The sequence below is a fragment of the Aquarana catesbeiana genome, linkage group LG11 (assembly GCF_042186555.1).
Source record: "Aquarana catesbeiana isolate 2022-GZ linkage group LG11, ASM4218655v1, whole genome shotgun sequence".
NCBI lineage: Eukaryota > Metazoa > Chordata > Amphibia > Anura > Ranidae > Aquarana > Aquarana catesbeiana.
Genome location: NC_133334.1, coordinates 77,885,546 through 77,902,957, shown reverse-complemented (window position 1 = coordinate 77,902,957; position 17,412 = coordinate 77,885,546). Strand labels below are relative to the sequence as shown.

General features: G+C 44.7%; 1 protein-coding gene across 1 annotated transcript in view; it reads right to left on the bottom strand.

The window, feature by feature from the left end:
* Nucleotides 1-17,412, bottom strand: part of LOC141112108 (SITS-binding protein-like) — a 143,280-nt gene that overhangs the window by 111,709 nt on the left and 14,159 nt on the right. The gene's annotated exons all lie outside the window — the stretch shown is intronic.

Below are 17,412 nucleotides of genomic sequence, written 5' to 3'. Positions count from 1 at the left end.
ATCTGCGACATGGGAAAAAGCCTTTTAAATCCAGAAAAAACATGGGTTTCACTGGTCGATTACATTATGAGCAATTTTATGTCTTAATGATGGTACACCTCTGAAAATAACACGAGGTTGTCCTGGAAGCACAGGCCCCAGCACACTGTCATTTTTGAGAACTGACCAGTGCTTCTGAAAATACTTTTTAAAACATAATGCTGGGTATTATTATTATACAAGTTTTATATAGTTCACACGCGAAACATGTCGAGCATCGAATAATTCAGAACATACGAGCTGATTGCGGATTTGCTATTTAAGCACTTCTTTGGACTGATCTATATTTTGGAGTAATCCTTCAGACGTCCGAAGAACTACATACTCTAGATGGTGTTGTATAGCAATTATCTGAACATATACATATGTTGTGTTTTTAATATTGTCACCTTTTTTTGTTATATGTGTTTTTTCATAATAATAAAGTAAGATTTTTTATCTATAACTGATTTGTGTAGTTGTGCCTAAAAAGTCCAAAAGTCCCCCCTTTTTTTAGTTTTTGTAGATAAAGTTTTATATAGCGCCAACAGTTTGCGCAGCGCTTAACAAAATAAGGGTAGACATTACAGTTACATTACAATTTGGTACAAGAGAAATCAGAGGGCCTTGCTCCTTAGAGCTTACAATCTAAAAGAGAAGGGTCAATTGATACAAAAGGTAATAGCTGTGGGAGATGAGCTGATGGAGGAAGTAGAAAAGTGTTAGTTAGAAGTAGAACAGTGTTAGTTAGAAGCAGGATAGACTTCTTTGAAGAGAAGGGTTTTTAGGGATTGTCTAAAGATGAATAAATTAGGGGACAGTCGGACAGATTGGGGTAGGGAGTTCCAAAGGATGGGTAGAAAAAGAAGTAATGAAAGAACTTTTAAAAGGCTTGTTAGGATTGTTTCTATGATTATTGTTTTTCAGAAAATCTCTCCTGTCCATAAGGGCAACTTCCCCGATGGTAGACATTAGGTCATTTTCATGGCAACCCTTGTCTATAAACCTGGATTTCAGTTAATTGGCCTTCAGGAGGAATTCTGCTTCAAGCACATGAATTTGAGTTTATGTCACATATACATTGTCACATTGTTTTATATATTTCTTTGAAATCATGTCACTTTTATTCACTTTTCAATAGAGTTGCACTTTATATATTGTGATTGTTTTTAGGTGTTTGTGCTAGCAGCTGTTTTTTATCATTTGTGTTTCTTTTCTATACACACATCTAGCGTGGATATTTTACAAAATTAATGAAAATTCCTACTCCAATATATGCAGAATTGAAGCAGGTAAGGGTCTGATAACTATTTAGCTATGAGTTGTAGAATGTAAATACAGAATTTACCATGTAGGAAAAAGGGGGTTTTATTAGAAGATCAAAGACATTCTTTAACTATGCTGTATTATAGCTTTTCTTACATCATGTATACTTTGAGGCGAATAATCCTTTTTTTGTACAAATTGGATTACTGAGATTTAACAGTTCCCACGACTTCTTAATACAGCTCAGAACAGACCTAATTCAAAAAAGCATAAACGTTCCTACAGAGATTTTGTCAAGTTATTTTCATCATAGGATGGACTCCTACAGTGAACCTGTCAGCCATTTTAAAGGTATATGTCCTGCCTAAGAGCAAACAACACAAGCTATATGTCTTGATTTTTGTTAGCAGGAAAAGCCTATTTTGTGCACTTCTCTGAACCAGGTTTCACTTTCCTTCCAAGGGCTTGACTTTCCTGACTTTAGGATAACACTGGCCCCTTTGAGATAAGCCATACCCACCATACTCCTCTCCACTAAGAATCTCTGTACTGGCCACTAGGTTATTGGGCCTACAGAATGCTAAGAAGGACATTTACTTTTAAAAGAAACCTATAAATCACTGTGGCAAAAAAATAACAGTCAGCAGCTACAAATACTGTAGCTGCTGACTTATAATAAACATGCACTTACCAGTCCAGGGATCCAGTGCAGTCCTCACCCAGTCTGGATCTTTGCTGGTCTTCGGGTCCCCAGTACTCCCATCTTGGATGTGGGAAGCAGGCAGGGGGGTGAACTTCTGCTCAGATCACCTAGGTGATCTGAGCAGATGTGGAGCGGGTACCTATCAAAAATAGGTACCCGCTCCAAGAAAGCAAAAAACCCCTCCAAAAGCAGAAGTAGAGGAAGAGGAGAAATGGAACTTCCCTTTTTAAGCAAAGTTCCGCTTTAAAGTGCAAGTTGCCTGATTGTCTTTCAGTACTTTCAGTCACTGATTCAATATTAATATTAGGTGAGCAAAGCCAGAACTCCTGATCTGCTTAAAGCTTTTAATAATTTTTTTATAATACACAATTCATGCTGATCAAACAATTCACAAAGATATATGTGCCTTGCCGTCTGCCCTATAGCAGTTTTACTGCTACAGGGTGGCAGCTCTGCGTCGAATTACGCATAATTACGTACAACTTCCGGGTAAAGGGCATGCGGCGGCTTGCTTCTGCTGTGATTACATCATCACATGTATCACAGCAAAAGCTGATCGGCGGGTGCAGGGCACCGGATGTCTGCCGGGCACCTGCCGATCGTCAGGTAGAGACACAGAACGCGGCTCTGCCTATGTAAACAAGGCAGCCTTCAGTCCTGACAGGGGGAAGGGATGGATTTTGTGTCCCTGCAAAGCAGGTAATACATTCCATCTCTTACCTTAGTAAAAGCACCACACACAGTTCATATAAACACTGGTTAGGCACACAGTTAACCCTTTGATCACCTTAGATGTTTAACCCCCTTCCCAGTCAGTGTCATTAGTACAGTGACAGTGCACATTTTTAGCACTGATCACTATATTAGTGTCACTGGTTCCCAAAAAGTGTCAGAATGTCCGCCGCAACATACCAGTCCCAATATAAGTCACTGATTGCTGCCATACTAGTAAATAAATAAATAAAAATATCCCATAGTTTGCAGACACTATAACTTTGGTGCAAACCAATCAATATATGCTTATTGGGATTTGTTTACCAAAAATATGTAGCAGAATACATATTGTCCTAAATTTATGAAGAGATTTGATTTTTTAAGTTTTTTATTGGAAATGTTTTATAGCAGAAAGTAAAAAAAAAATGTTTTTTTGTTTATAACGCAAAAAATAAAAAACGCAGAGGTGATCAAATACCACCAAAAGAAAGCTCTATTTGTGTAAAAAATGCAATAAATTTTATTTAGGTACAGCTTTTATGACCCAGCAATTGTCAGTTAAAGTAACAAAGTGCTGTATCACAAAAAAATGGCCCTGTCCTGAGAGGGGTGAATCTTCCATGGGTGGTTAAAAATGGTTAAAGCAGAACTCTAGTAATAAAAATGCAGAAGATCTATTACTCCAGAAGATGGTGCTCCTCTTTTTGGCCAGTGTCATTCAACCTACCTGTACTTCCTGTATAGCCAGGCTGTCATGGACACACCCCCTGGGAACACAACATCAGACAGGCCTGTGCTCACACATCATTACATGAGTGCCAAAGGGAAGATAGTAGTTGTGACTTCACCAAACCTTTGAAAACATGTGAGGGGCCTCAGGGTTCAGGGAAAGGTGTTGTCCCTTGCAATTGTAAAATTGCCTTAACACTGGAACTTTATCATCCATGTTGATCAGGAGGCTCTGATACAAAGAATTGTACCACTCCTTCTTCTGAGCTCCAATACTTGTTCTGAAAGTAGGCCTTGTGTTTTTGTGGGCCTGGTGCACATGTCTTTTGTACCACTTTAGTCAAAATAGCCCTTCCTACAATACTATTGTCATTATGTATACAAAGGGCTGCTGTTAGAAATCATGGGGTCCCATACAACCTACCTGGCAGGGACCACCCCTCTGAAAATTTCAAATGATATTTTCGCTAAAAATACACTAAAATCATTAACAAAATTCCTGCTAAAGCTCTGGTGTGAATAAGGTCTTCAGATTGGTGCTGTGCCCTGTAAAAGTGTGAATCAGCGGTTTGTTTATGTGGCTGGAACGGCCTGGAGCTGTGTGCAGGCAGCCTATGTTACGCTATGGGAACGCAGCAGCTGTATGAACACAGCCTCAAGTCCTAATGTGACAGGGATGTGGGTGCAGGTGTAGAGCCCTGGACACTGACAGTGTGCATTCAGGGCCACTCACCCACACCTGCACATCTGTCAAATTAGAACCTGTGGCTGTGTTCGTACAGCAACCTCTTCCCTTTAGAGTAACAGGCGGCCCCATCTGCATGAACAATTCACTTATTTACAAGGTCAGATTACCTGTGCGAATGAGTCCTTAAGGCTCATTCACATGTGAGGTTGGGGGGCAGTAAAACCCCACAGTTGAGCTGTGCTTTTATTGCCCACCAACTGCTACCCCCTTTAGCAACAGAGGCAGTGGATAGGGGTGTACACATGTCACGGCCCCGATGCTATGCCATGGCAGAAATTATATGCCTCCTCACTGCCTGTCAAATGCTTTTAAGGAAGAGTGACAAGAAGCAAGCCATTGTTGAAAGAAAGCCATAATTAGTCCTGTTTGCAGTTTGCGAGAAGCCATGTGGTGGACACGGCAAACATGTGGAAGAAGGTGCTCTGGTCAGATGAGACTAATATTGAACTTTTTAGCCTGAAAGCCAAACGCTATGTTTGGTGGAAAACTAACACTGCACATCACCCTGAACACACCATCCCCACCGTGAAACATGGTGGTGGCAGCAACATGTTGGGGGATGCTTTTCTTCAGCAGGAACAGAGAAGCTAGTCAGAGTTGATGGGGAGGTGAATGGAGCCAAATACAGGGCAATCTTAGAAGAAAACCTGTTAGAGTCTGCCAAAGACTTGAGACTGGGGCAGGGGTTCACCTTCCTGCAGGACAACGACCCTAAACATACAGCCAGAGCTGCAATGGAATGGTTTGGATCAAAGCATATTCATGTGTTAGAATTGCCCAGTCGAAGTCCAGACCTAAATCCAATTGAGTATCTGTGGCAAGACTTGAAAATTGCTGTTCACAAACGCTCCTCTTCCAATCTGACAGAACTTGAGCTATTTTGCAAAGAAGAATGGGCAAAAATGTCACTCTCTAGATGTGCAAAGCTGGTAGAGACATCCCCAAAAAGACTTGCAGCTGTAATTGCAGTGAAAGGGGGTTCTACAAAGTATTGACTCAGGGGGGCTGAATACAAATGCACACCACACTTTTCCCATATTTATTTGTAAAAAAAAATGAAAACCATTTATCATTTTCCTTCCACTTCACATATATTGTATGTGCCACTTTGTGTTGGTCTATCACATAAATCCCAATAAAATGCATTTACGTTTTTTGGTTGTAACCTGACAAAATAGGGAAAATTTCAAGGGGTATGAATACTTTTTCAAGGCACTGTAGCTTTGCTCTTTGGCCACAGGATAGGATGGACAGAAACACAAACTGTGTAACAGGTAAAGCAGCTCCCATTTTTATATTCTATCTGTGTATTTAGCAGTTTTCCTGGAGTTCGGTTTTAAATGAAATTATATTTTTACAGACTGGCATAAAGTGGCGACCATAGTAGTACCTGTAACATAGGCAGCAAAAATCCAATTGCCCGTCGCTTAAAATTTTTATTTCAAGTTGTCAGTGAAATTGTACCAGCTATATTTATAGCTGATCTTTGCACCCCTATATCCTATACCACATATTATATACTCTGCAGTAAAGGTAATATACAAACTAACTTGGATTTTCCATCTCACATTACTGTTGCATCTCTAGTCAGCAAATACCATGGGCAGTATTTCTCATCCAGCACTGCAAGCACTATGTGAGATCAGCAGAAGATGTGCAGATGATGTGTGGATATTGGCGTTGGCGTATGCATAGAGAGGGTCAGGCATGTACTGGCCATCGGGACTACTGGGAGATTCCCGGTGGGCCGATGGCTCAGTAGGCCAGTCAGGTGCGGTCCTGGAGCCGCTCCTCTCTGACAGTGAGTGATCGCAATTTCACTCCTGTCAGGGGGAGCAGCTTCCGTCATATGCTGGAGAGAGCATTAGGCTTTATGCTCCCTCCAGCCTGCAGGAGGAGATAGACCAACGGCAGACTTTCCTTCCTCTCTCCCCTATCACTTGTTATCACATGACTGGAGAGAGGAACGAGAAGATGCCTTAAAACTGTGAGTACATGTGGGAGGGGGAGGACACTCTGATGTGAAGGGGACTGCTGATGGGGGCTCTCTGATGTGAAGGGCTTCTGATGGGGACACACTGATGTGAAGTGGGCTGCTGGTGGGGACTCTGATGTGAAGTGGGCTGCTGATTGGGACACTCTGATGTAAGATGGATGCTGTTGGGGACACTCTGATGTAAGGGGGACGCTGTTGGGGACACTCTGTTGTAAGGGGGATGCTGTTGGGGACACTCTGATGTAAGATGGATGCTGTTGGGGACACTCTGATGTAAGGGGGATGCTGTTGGGGACACTCTGATGTAAAGGTGACGCTGTTGGGGACACTCTGATGTAAGGGGGACGCTGTTGGGGACACTCTGATGTAAGGGGGACGCTGTTGGGGACACTCTGATGTAAGGGGGACGCTGTTGGGGACACTCTGATGTAAGGGGGATGCTGTTGGGGACACTCTGATGTAAGATGGATGCTGTTGGGGACACTCTGATGTAAGGGGGATGCTGTTGGGGACACTCTGATGTAAAGGTGACGCTGTTGGGGACACTCTGATATAAGGGGGATGCTGTTGGGGACACTCTGATGTAAGGGGGACGCTGTTGGGGACACTCTGATGTAAGGAGGAAACTGTTGGGGACACTATGATGTAAGGGGGACGCTGTTGGGGACACTCTGATGTAAGGGGGACGCTGTTGGGGACACTCTGATGTAAGGGGGACGCTGTTGGGGACACTCAAATATTTGTCCCAGTCCAGCCCTGGAGAGGGTACTAAAATGAAGGCCTCTTGATCCCCTTTAGGGAAAGAGATCCTTGACTGATAGGGGCATGGCCAGGAGCTGGGAATATACGGTATAGAAGTGGCCAAAGAGGATTGCTGGAAGCGCGGGGTGATGGGGTTGGGCCTCAGCTCAAGAAAAGGGCTGCCCCCAGGGAATTCTGGCCCTTTTTTGAAGAGCACGTGGCTAGAAGAGCTGTCCACTCTCCAGCCCTCGTTTTTTTTTGGATGGTTTGTCACAGCTTTAGCGGCGTTTTTTTCGACCTTGCAAGCATTAAAAGTTGCTGTAATGGGCTACGCCCTTAATGGGAAATTAGAATTAGGCTGTCTGTCCAGCACTTATGGTAAGGACAGGCCCCCTTTGGAATTTGACTGGTTAATGTTAAAGCGTGCTCACAGCACAACTCCAACTGGCACTGGTTTAAAGTGTTTACATGTTCTGTGTTGGCAAATTAAATAAAGCTGTGGCCTTGCCCCTTTTCCAACTTAACAGTTGTAAGTGTGGTTTCTTATATAGGGGGGGGGCAAGGGGTTGTGCTGATGTTAATGGTTGGCTTTATGCCTTGGCCTGTGCGCCTTAGCAGTCATGTAAATCTTAAAGGTAATAGGTCCACTATATTTACTAGAATGTTTTGTTTTTGAACTATTAGGAATTTTTTCTGACTGGTGACATTTTTGAAAATGATGGAGCATGAGATGAGAGCAGAACTACATAGAAGTCACATTGAAGTTGATTTACTAAAGACAACTAGACTGTTTGCTTTGCAATGGAAGTTGCGCTTTGCAAGGGAATTATACCCAGAGCTTAGTGAATGAGGTGAAGCTCTGCTGACTTCCATCACCCAGTCATGTACAAGCAAAATTGCTGTATTTAAAATTTTCCTTGCATGTAATTGGGTATTCTTTGCTAAGTGAAATCTAAGCTCCGGGGAAAATTCCCTTACAAAGTGCAACTTCCCTTGCAAAGTGACTTGCCTATTTTCCTTTAGTAAATCCACCCTATTGCATGTTTCTATTACTGATGACTTAAACTGGCTATACACAGCTTGTATTGTACTAGGGGTGTTCAAGTCAAACAGGGACTTTTGAGTTTATATAATAAAAGAACAAATTTCAAAGTGTGGAAACTGCATTTATTTTTCGACATTTATACACTTATCCCTGTGTTTAACTAATGCCTGGAAAGCTTCGGCATACAAAGATATGTCAATACGCCTGAATCATTTTAGGACAGCATGATTCACTTCGTCATCACCATTCCCACAGAAAGATTTATCTCTTGTGCAATTTCATGACAGGTTGAGCATCGATTATACAGGATCAGGCATTCCAGAAATGACTGCTGTGGGCTGGAAACCACCATGGCTGGGATTGTCACTGGCGGGCATACCAGTGGCGTCGCTGGGGGGGGCAGGGGGTGCGGTCCGCACCTGGGTGCCACCTGCTACATGGGTGACACCATCCCGAGGGTGAGGAAACTACTTTTGGCACTTTTTTTTTCTTCAGCCTGAAGCCCATCTCCAGCCCCGCGGCCATGCCTGCCATGTGTTATCCTCCTCCTCCCTGTGTATCACTCCTGCACTGCTGCCCAAGCCTGTCACAATCTGCTCTCCACCCAGACGGCGTGGCTGCACACTGTCCTCTCCTCTCCAGCTGCCGCCTGGGTGTTCCGTGTACCTGAACCGGCGGTGCTGGTGCAGTGAGGGGCAAGGGGTGTCGGCTTGCGATTGGGGGGGTGTATTGGGGGGAAATGTCCTCCGTAGCCCGAGGTGAGGGGGGCTTGCTGATGAGGTTGGATTTTGGTGCTGGACACAGCTATATTATATGTAGGGGGTGGTTTGTCCTGAGGGGGGTATGTATTAATGGAGGGGGGGTGGTTTGTGCTGGGAGTGGTTTGTCCTGAGGGGGATCTGTACTAATAGAGGGGGGGTGGTTTGTTTTAGGGGGGTGGTTTGTCCTGAGGGGGGTCTGTACTAATGGAGGGGGGTGGTTTGTTCTGGGGGAGTGGTTTGTCCTGGGGGGGGTCTGTACTAATGGAGGGGGGGTGGTTTGTTCTGAGGTGGGTTTGTATTGAGCGGGGGTCTGTACTAATGGAGGGGGGTGGTTTGTTCTGAGAGGGGTCTGTACTATTGGAGGAGGGGGGTGGTTTGTCCTGGGAGGTTTATACTTAGTGGAATGGGGTCTGTACTGAGGGAGGGGGGTCTGTACTGAGGGAGAGAGGTCTGTACTGAGGGGCGACTATAGTTGGTGGGGGGTGACACCATGTTTTAGCGCACAGTGTGACACCAACCTTAGTGACGCCACTGGGACGTACGGCCATCTTTTAAACATTTACACCATTAAAATGTCTTACTGCGGCTGAGCGTCTAATCACCATACTGTGCTTGAAGTCTTCTGTAGATATCCACGGGTCTTACGCCTTCATTCACAAGAAACCTCATCACCACACGCTGTTCCATGCACGCACTAAAACTAAGTACAAAAAATTGGTGTGGATCCGCGCTAGGGCAATGTCCTGATACAAAACACTTGATAATGGTAAAGTAATAGTGTAGCACTCTAGCGCTCAAATAACACATGCATTTGAACTTCAATAATCCATAGAGTAAAAAAAGTGAAAATAGTGAGAAAGTGATCAAAGTCCAGAAAAAATAAACATCAATTTCAGTAATCCCACAGCCATGATGGAAACAAGAGACTCCAAAAAAGCCAGGTGACACCCTTCACTTTCATGCTCTGCTTACCAGATGGGGTGTGACCACCTAATAAGAGTGGCCAACATGCGTTCTTATTACAAAACCAATCCAGCCTCTCCGGCAGGCAGGGAGGTCCCTCTCAGAATGGCGACCAAAACAGCTCCAGCAACCAGGCAGCAGCAAAGAAGGATTACATTCCCTGTTTCAAAATGGCACTGAGCCAAGTGAAATATAAAAAAAAACTCCAATCAGTGGCGACCCGCCCATAGGGGGCACAGGGGCACCGCCCCCCTAATCCATGCGCCTGGTCCCTAATCTACATGCAGGGCACCGGGCGCATGGATTCCAATGGGTTTTTTTTTTGGGAAGCACATGACTAGAGCCTGAGGATCTAATTGGCTTAAAAATAGGCTGGGCTCGAGGCGCAGAGCACTGCGCCCTGAGCCCACCCACTTGTGTGACAATAGCAAATTAATATTCGCTATTGTCTTCCTAAATCTCCTCCCGGCCAATCAGAAAGCGGGTACTGAGCTCCGTCACCCGATTGGCCGAGAGGAGAAGCAATCCTATTGGCCACCTAGGAGGAGGAGGGAGGAGACCCGCGGCGGGAGGAGACCCGCGGCGGAAGCCGCCACGATGCCAAGGAGGAGGAGACGCAGAGGATGCACTGCCCGTGACCTAGATGCGACCTAGAAGGGCGGGGCTGGTGACCGACAGACCGACCGACTGGGGGGGGAGTGGTGCGAGGTGCAGGTGACCCGATCAACCAGGGGGGTGGCTGTGGGTGCCACTCCCCTCAAAAAATATACCACTAGCCGCCACTGATTCCAAAAGTGTAATACTGCTAAACTGATAATACTTTATTAGATGATACAATACACTCACATGTCTGCGATAGTATAAAGCATATGCCCAGCGTGACGAACACCAACAGACCAAGCTTTCCAACAACAAAGATGGCCGCTCTTTGTTATTGGAACCTCTTTGTTGTGATGGGCCATCTTTGTTGTTGTATTAAAGAATGTCCCATCACATATGAAAGCATTCCTGCACTAGCCTTTAACTTCCCAGCATTGCTTTATGATGGGCGATCTACTGGCAGCATCTCCACTAGGGCTGCTCTTCTTTTGTCTGTGTTATAATGCAGTAGACTGAGTGAGAAGATCCTGGGCCATTGGGGCTCAGCATGTTCTGCAGTGTAGGAATGGGTTGTGGGGTACAGAAAAGGAAAATGCCCATCAAGATCAATAAGTAGGCTGGATAGAATAATTATAGAGCGTCACAAATCCCAGTTCCATTTTATGTGTTTTAGAGAGCCCCCTGTCTTGATGGCCCTTGTGATCCCTATTATTACTATAGGGCTCAATTTACTAAGTGATTTGGATGTAGGCAGTTGCATCAGTCATGTGAACAATCACCAATTAGTATACGTGCTATTCACCATGATCCACACAGAGAAGCATGCACAGGCTGCATAAGCTCAGTTTGCTAACCAGTGTGGTTTGCCATAGAATGCATGCCCCTGTATCAGAATGTACAACAGCAGAAAGTTGTGGCCTACCTATGTAGAACCCTCTAGTGTGCTTGTGAGTTTTTTTTTTGTAGGTAAGTTTCCAGGTTTGGCTAGTAGCCAAGCCTGGGTGTGTATTTTGATCTGGGCTGGGAGGGAGTGGCTCAGAGTAGTGCTGGGATGACACACAGGTGGCATCACTGGGACCTCCTACTTTCTAGAATGTTCCAAGGTTTTCTAGAAAGAGAGACTGGATGGGAGGCAGAGCCACCTGGGGTAGTCTGAGGAGCCCCAACCAATCCCCAACTTGGATTGGCAGGGGGTCAGGCCTTGTTAAATACCCAGGGTTAGCCCAGCTGGGGAGGAGTTGTTCAAGTGGAAGAGATTGAGATGGAGTGCTAGGCTGACAGGGCCTTTGATGGAGCTCCCCAGTCTGGGTGGGAGAGAGCTTGGACCTGGGCTCGGGTGCGGACGGGGCCCTCCATGAAATCATGGAGGTGTCCTGGACAGGAGGCAAAGGAAGAGCAAGAGAGGACAGCAGGAGAGAACACTGCTGGGCAAGTCTCCAGGGAGAGGAAAAACTGGTCGAGTCCAGGAAGGCTGGTGAGTGACATGCACAGGCCTTAGAGGACTGGGAAGACACGCCTGAGAGGACTGGGAGAATGCAGTCTGGGATGGGTGCAGAACCAGAGGAGTGGACTGTGGTGTTATGGGCAGTGGAGAAGGGCAGCTGCAGCGAGGAGGGCTGGCAGAGCCTGAAGATGGGTTACTGGGCTCAGTAGTCACATGTAGGACAGCTAGCACCAGGAACTCTTTTATTTTTGCTGCACTATAAGGGCCTGCAGTCCCTGCCTGCAAAGGGCAATTTCTAAGGCCTGGCAGAGTCAGTGTCAGGCCTAACCATTTTGTGCTAGCTGTGCCTGAGATTTCAAGTAAGCGAAGTGCTGGAGGAGTAATAGTCTGCAGCAAGAGTTGTGCTGCAGGAGTGGAGACTGGAGTGTATATGCCGGAGTGTATATAGTTGTCCAAAGCAAGTTCTACTAATTCTACTAGACATCTTATACTTCCCTTACCCCATCCAAGTTCAATCCCCTCAAAAAAAATACAAAAAACAAAGTACATGGACTGTTCTATGACTCGGAGTGTCTGAGAGGTGAATGCCGGTCTGGGCAGGGTGACAGGTGGACCACAATACTCAGCAGCTCCTACTGGGGTACCGCTACACTTAAAACACAAATGTATTGTATTATTTATTGTTTTTGGTTCATTATAACCGCTGCTTTAATTTTTTAATGTGAATGCAGTTTATACAGTAAAAACCTGACTAAGGCTTTACCCCTATTATTAACTGTAAAATCTTCCAAAGATCATACTTATAGGACCTGGGAGACAACTCAAAATTGTATCCTTAAATAATCAGAGAAAAAATGTGCAATACAGCGGCAGGGATTTCTAAAAAGAAAAAGATGATTTAAAAAAAAAAAAAAGCTGCTATGATTAATGGCAGGACCAAAAAACTGTGTGCAAAGATTGTGAAAAAGCAGCGCTGATCAAACTAACTATAACACCCTATTGCCCTGTACACACAATCAGACATTCCGACAACAAAATCCTGGGATTTTTTCCTACGGATGCTGGCTCAAACTTGTCTTGCATACACACGGTCACACAAATCTTGTCGGAAATTCCAAACGTCCAGAACGCGGTGACGTACAACACGGCACTAGAAAAGGGAAGTTCAATAGCAGTGCGCCACCCTTTGGGCTCCTTCTGCTAATCTTGTGTTAGGAGAAGTTTGGTGAGAGAAGATTCGCGCTTTTCAGACTCGTGCTTTTCCGATCATTACTGCTCTTCAGTTTGTGCTTCTGGCTTCGTATCTGGTTTTCAGTGCATGTAGTCAGTTCGCATTTGTTTTTCAGTGCGTATTTTATAGTACGTATTTGATTTTGCAGTGCGTTCTTGTCCGCTCGTTTCTGATTTTCAGCTCGCTCTTCTCAGGCCTTTCTGTTTTTCAGTGCGTTCGTTTAGTTCGTTCTGACCAGCCGACTGTTTTGAAGCCATGTTGCGGGTACGTACTCGTCGTAGAGTTCGTGCTGTGCAGGGGCTTGTTGTCGGGGTTCTTAGTACTTTGACCCAAGCCCAGTCCATGAACAGGGCTGGGAGGAGTTCACGGACCAAAAATTGGTTGCTCCAGCGTGACCGTTTCTCGCACATGCCGTTGTTGCGGGAGATCCAGGAGAATAATCTTGATGATTTCAGGAATTAACTCTGGATGATGGACCCCGATTTTCACTGTCTGTTGGCTTTGCTGTCCCCTTATATTACCAAGCAGGACACCTGCATGCGGCAAGCCATCAATCCGGAACAGAGGCTAGTCGCCACGTTACGGTACTTGGCGACTGGGAGAAGTCTGCAGGACATCAAGTTCTTGACAGGCACCTCCCCCCAGGCTCTGGGGATCATTATTCCAGAAACCTGTTCTGCCATCATTCAGGTCCTGCTGATGGACTATATTAAGGTAAGATGTCTCATTTAACATCACATTATATGTATTTAATGTTTGCTAATGTATTGTACTTCTTTCATCATTCCCTAATTACCATGATAGTAATATGCTGTAAATGTCCCCTTTATCCTCATGCATGCTTGAATTTTTTAAACTTCCTTGTTTGTCCTTCATGCATATTTACCTCCACTAACCTCCCCAGCATGCTATCCTGGGTCCATACACACCTAACCTAGTCACTTAACAATGTATTTTGTCAGCTCCATTGTAGTGCTTTACCCTAAACACCCCCTAAAATGTGTCCAAATGTTATTTGTGTCCTTAAATTCATGCAGAGGCCTGAGGCTTTTTTTGGGGTCCCAGACTCATTTGGAACCCTCCCTCCTCCCAACCGCTAAGTCAACCGATACCAATCCTCTATTTGCTGACTTTGTACAACCCATACACACTATACCTACCTCTTTTGTGGTCATATTTATGGATGAATTCACCAAAGCATGTAGTCCAAGGGCCTGCCTGAATACTTTCCAATGGTACTGTTTAAAGTTTTGTTCTCTTATTATCTTGATAGGTAATTGCAGAATGTAAAAATGTGCTTCAATTTAGACAGTGTGTATTCATATTTTTTTTATTATGACACTTCTTACCTGTCCAGTGGGCTGCCAATAGTGTAATTAAGGAAGGGCTGGCCAAGGTTAAACACATTATTTATGCATTCAGCTCTCATGGAAGTGGAGATGGTTACCTGTCCAAAACATCTCCCCCCCTATAATTTTTACAATGGGCCATCAGAGAGGGTGAGGAATCTGTTAAGTGTACTTTACAATGTTTATGTGCAAAATGACTAATTTGTTTTTTCTTGTTTGACTCCACAGTTTCCTTCAACGCAACCAGGAATGGCAGACTGTGGCATCCCAGTTTGCCCAGCGGTGGGACTTTCCCAACTGTGGAGGGGCAATAGATGGGAAACACATCCACATCGTACCACCCCCCTACTCGGGGTCACACTATTATGATTACAAGGGGTCTAATAGTATAGTGTTGTTGGCGGTGGTGTAGTTGACTTAGGAGTTTCTGTATGTGAACATGGGGAAAAAAGTCGGCTGGTGGAGTCAGTTTTACAGATGGCTCCAGAATGGCAGCTTGGGCTTGCCACCTCCGGAAGACAATGTGGTGGGACTCCCGTTTGTCTTCGTCGCGGATGAAGCTTTTGCGCTGGGGGACCATCTTCTGCTGCCATTCCCGATGAGGACCCTCACAGAGGGTTTTTAATTACCGGCTGTAAAAAACAACACTGCGCTTACTCTAAAATGTGAGCAGCAACAAATATAATTTTTGTTAAAGTGACAAGTAAAGCAAAGTGTAGCGCTACAAAAAATGAAGTACAAATGATAAATGCAAAAAATGTGAAAAAATAAATTACATATACTGTGGTGTCTAAATTGAGGTTAAACGTCCATCAATGTGCTAGTAGTTTACAATCTGTATATAAATAGGGCCATCATGGTCACCAGCTGTGAAAAAAATAGTGAAATGCCGTCACCAAAGTGGGAGCCTGTTAGACAGTTCACGCCCAAACTGATATGGATATAAATGAGTCAAACTGGCTTCTAATTATCCACCAATCATATACAGGAAATCTTGATGGCCAGCGGGGGGAAAGATCTGGAAAACTTTCACCCAAGTGTCCTGTACAGAAACCTGTGCAATTCCCACAGCCAAAATGATTGGAGGCTTACCGGAGGGTTTGAACCCAAAACAGCATACAACGTATGGGTCAAACCAGCTTGTATTGCCAACCTGCAATAGAGGGAAGATCTTGACAACCTGGAGGCAATGGAGTTCCAAGAGACTTCATGGAAGTGTCTTCTCCGCACAGATAATTAAGCATCCCAGAGCGTGGCCCATATGGAATAAAAAAGGGGCCACATAGTGTAATTCCATAAACACAATAATTTTAATAAAAAGAAATACACTTACATATAAGTAGATAAAAAGCGCTTGTATATAAAATAAAGGCGGCAGTGGAGTCCTACCGACGCGTTCCGTCTAACAAGACTTCGTTTAGGAGTATCCATCCACTGCAGCCCGACTCCTTAATATAGACACTGTAATCCCTGTAATGAGAATCCAGCCCATTCAGTTCATTAATTTGGCACTTCTGGGTTGCCCAAAATGGCGGACCCGCGTGCGTTCCAAGCCTCGATCTCACGAGTGTACTCTGCGTTCCAACGCCATGAGATCTATTCAACTGATCCCTGTGTGTTAAAATTTTGCCTCACCCTTTTAGTATAATGCAGGGGGAGAGTGTTAGTTATCTCTTGTTCTAATATGTCCAAAACGTTGGATGTTTTCGGTTCGCGAGATGGTGTATCATCAAACACCACATCTTGCGATCTTACGTCATAGCGTCACGACGTGAGGCTGAGGGTATGGTCGAATCAACCTCGCTCTAGACAGGCTTGCGTTCCAAGCAAGCCTCATTCTGAGGTGGCTTGCGTTCCGCCGCACTGCACGTTGTGTCAGTATGTGTCACAACATCAGGTGCACATGCGTACTTGCATACTGTGAAGACTTCTTGGTTATGGGCACTTAAATGCAATGAAAAGGAGTGGGCAGCTAGAAGGAACTACCTCATATTTCTGGCATGAAAGAAGGTGTACGCATTATGTGAATATATACATTATGCAATATATTCCTCCGGCTCACTTGTGTATATAAAAACTTTAATGCTAAGACATTCATCCCCTTCGTATCTCACGAGCGTATATAGTTGAATGCCTATATGTATAAACTAGATACCGAATTGTATGTAGAAAAATGTGCATATATTAAACTTATGTAGATGATATACAGGGAGGTTATGCTCACAAGAGCCTCGATGGGATGGATTCTCATAATTACATATATTCCTAAAGGGTTGCCACGGCCAAAAACCAAGAACACATGTATACAGATAGATAAAGGGTATACATAATTCTCAATATTTAGACACTAGAAGCCTTACAGGTTATGACTGGTCAATAAAGGCATTAATGTCCACCTCCACATTCATACCTTGTGGGGAGAGATGGGAGATGGGAAACACGTCCATATCGTACCACCCCCCTACTCGGGGTCATACTGTTATAATTACAAGGGGTCTAATAGTATAGTGTTGTTGGCGGTGGTGTCGGCGACTTACGAGTTTCTGTATGTGGACGTGGGGAAAAATGTCAGCTGGTGGAGTCAGTTTTACAGACAGCTCCAGAATGGCAGCTTGGGCTTGCCACCTCCGGAAGACAATGTGGTGGGACTCCCGTTTGTCTTCGTCGCGGATGAAGCTTTTGCGCTGGGGGACCATCTTCTGCTGCCATTCCCGATGAGGACCCTCACAGAGGGTTTTTAATTACCAGCTGGCCAGAGCCAGAAGAGTGGTTGAAAATGCCTTTGGAATAATGGCCAGCCGATTCTGCCTATTTCTGACAACGATGCATATGGCGGAATATAAACTGTGTATATAAAGCGTAACACGCATGCGTCGTACGTACATGAGCGGAGGAAGAAGTATCGGAAGCGCCGATCGTTAGAACAAAGGTACAATTTGAACTTGGGGCATCAGTGGTTTATACTGCTTATAGATTGAGGCCTATAGTGGGACAAGATTAGGAGAGTTTAGCCTGACATTAGGGGTTGTCTTGTGTTGTGCCTTGCAGAGAAAATGGATGGCTTCAATGACCACAACTTTCTCCCCATATTCCTAGACAAGTAC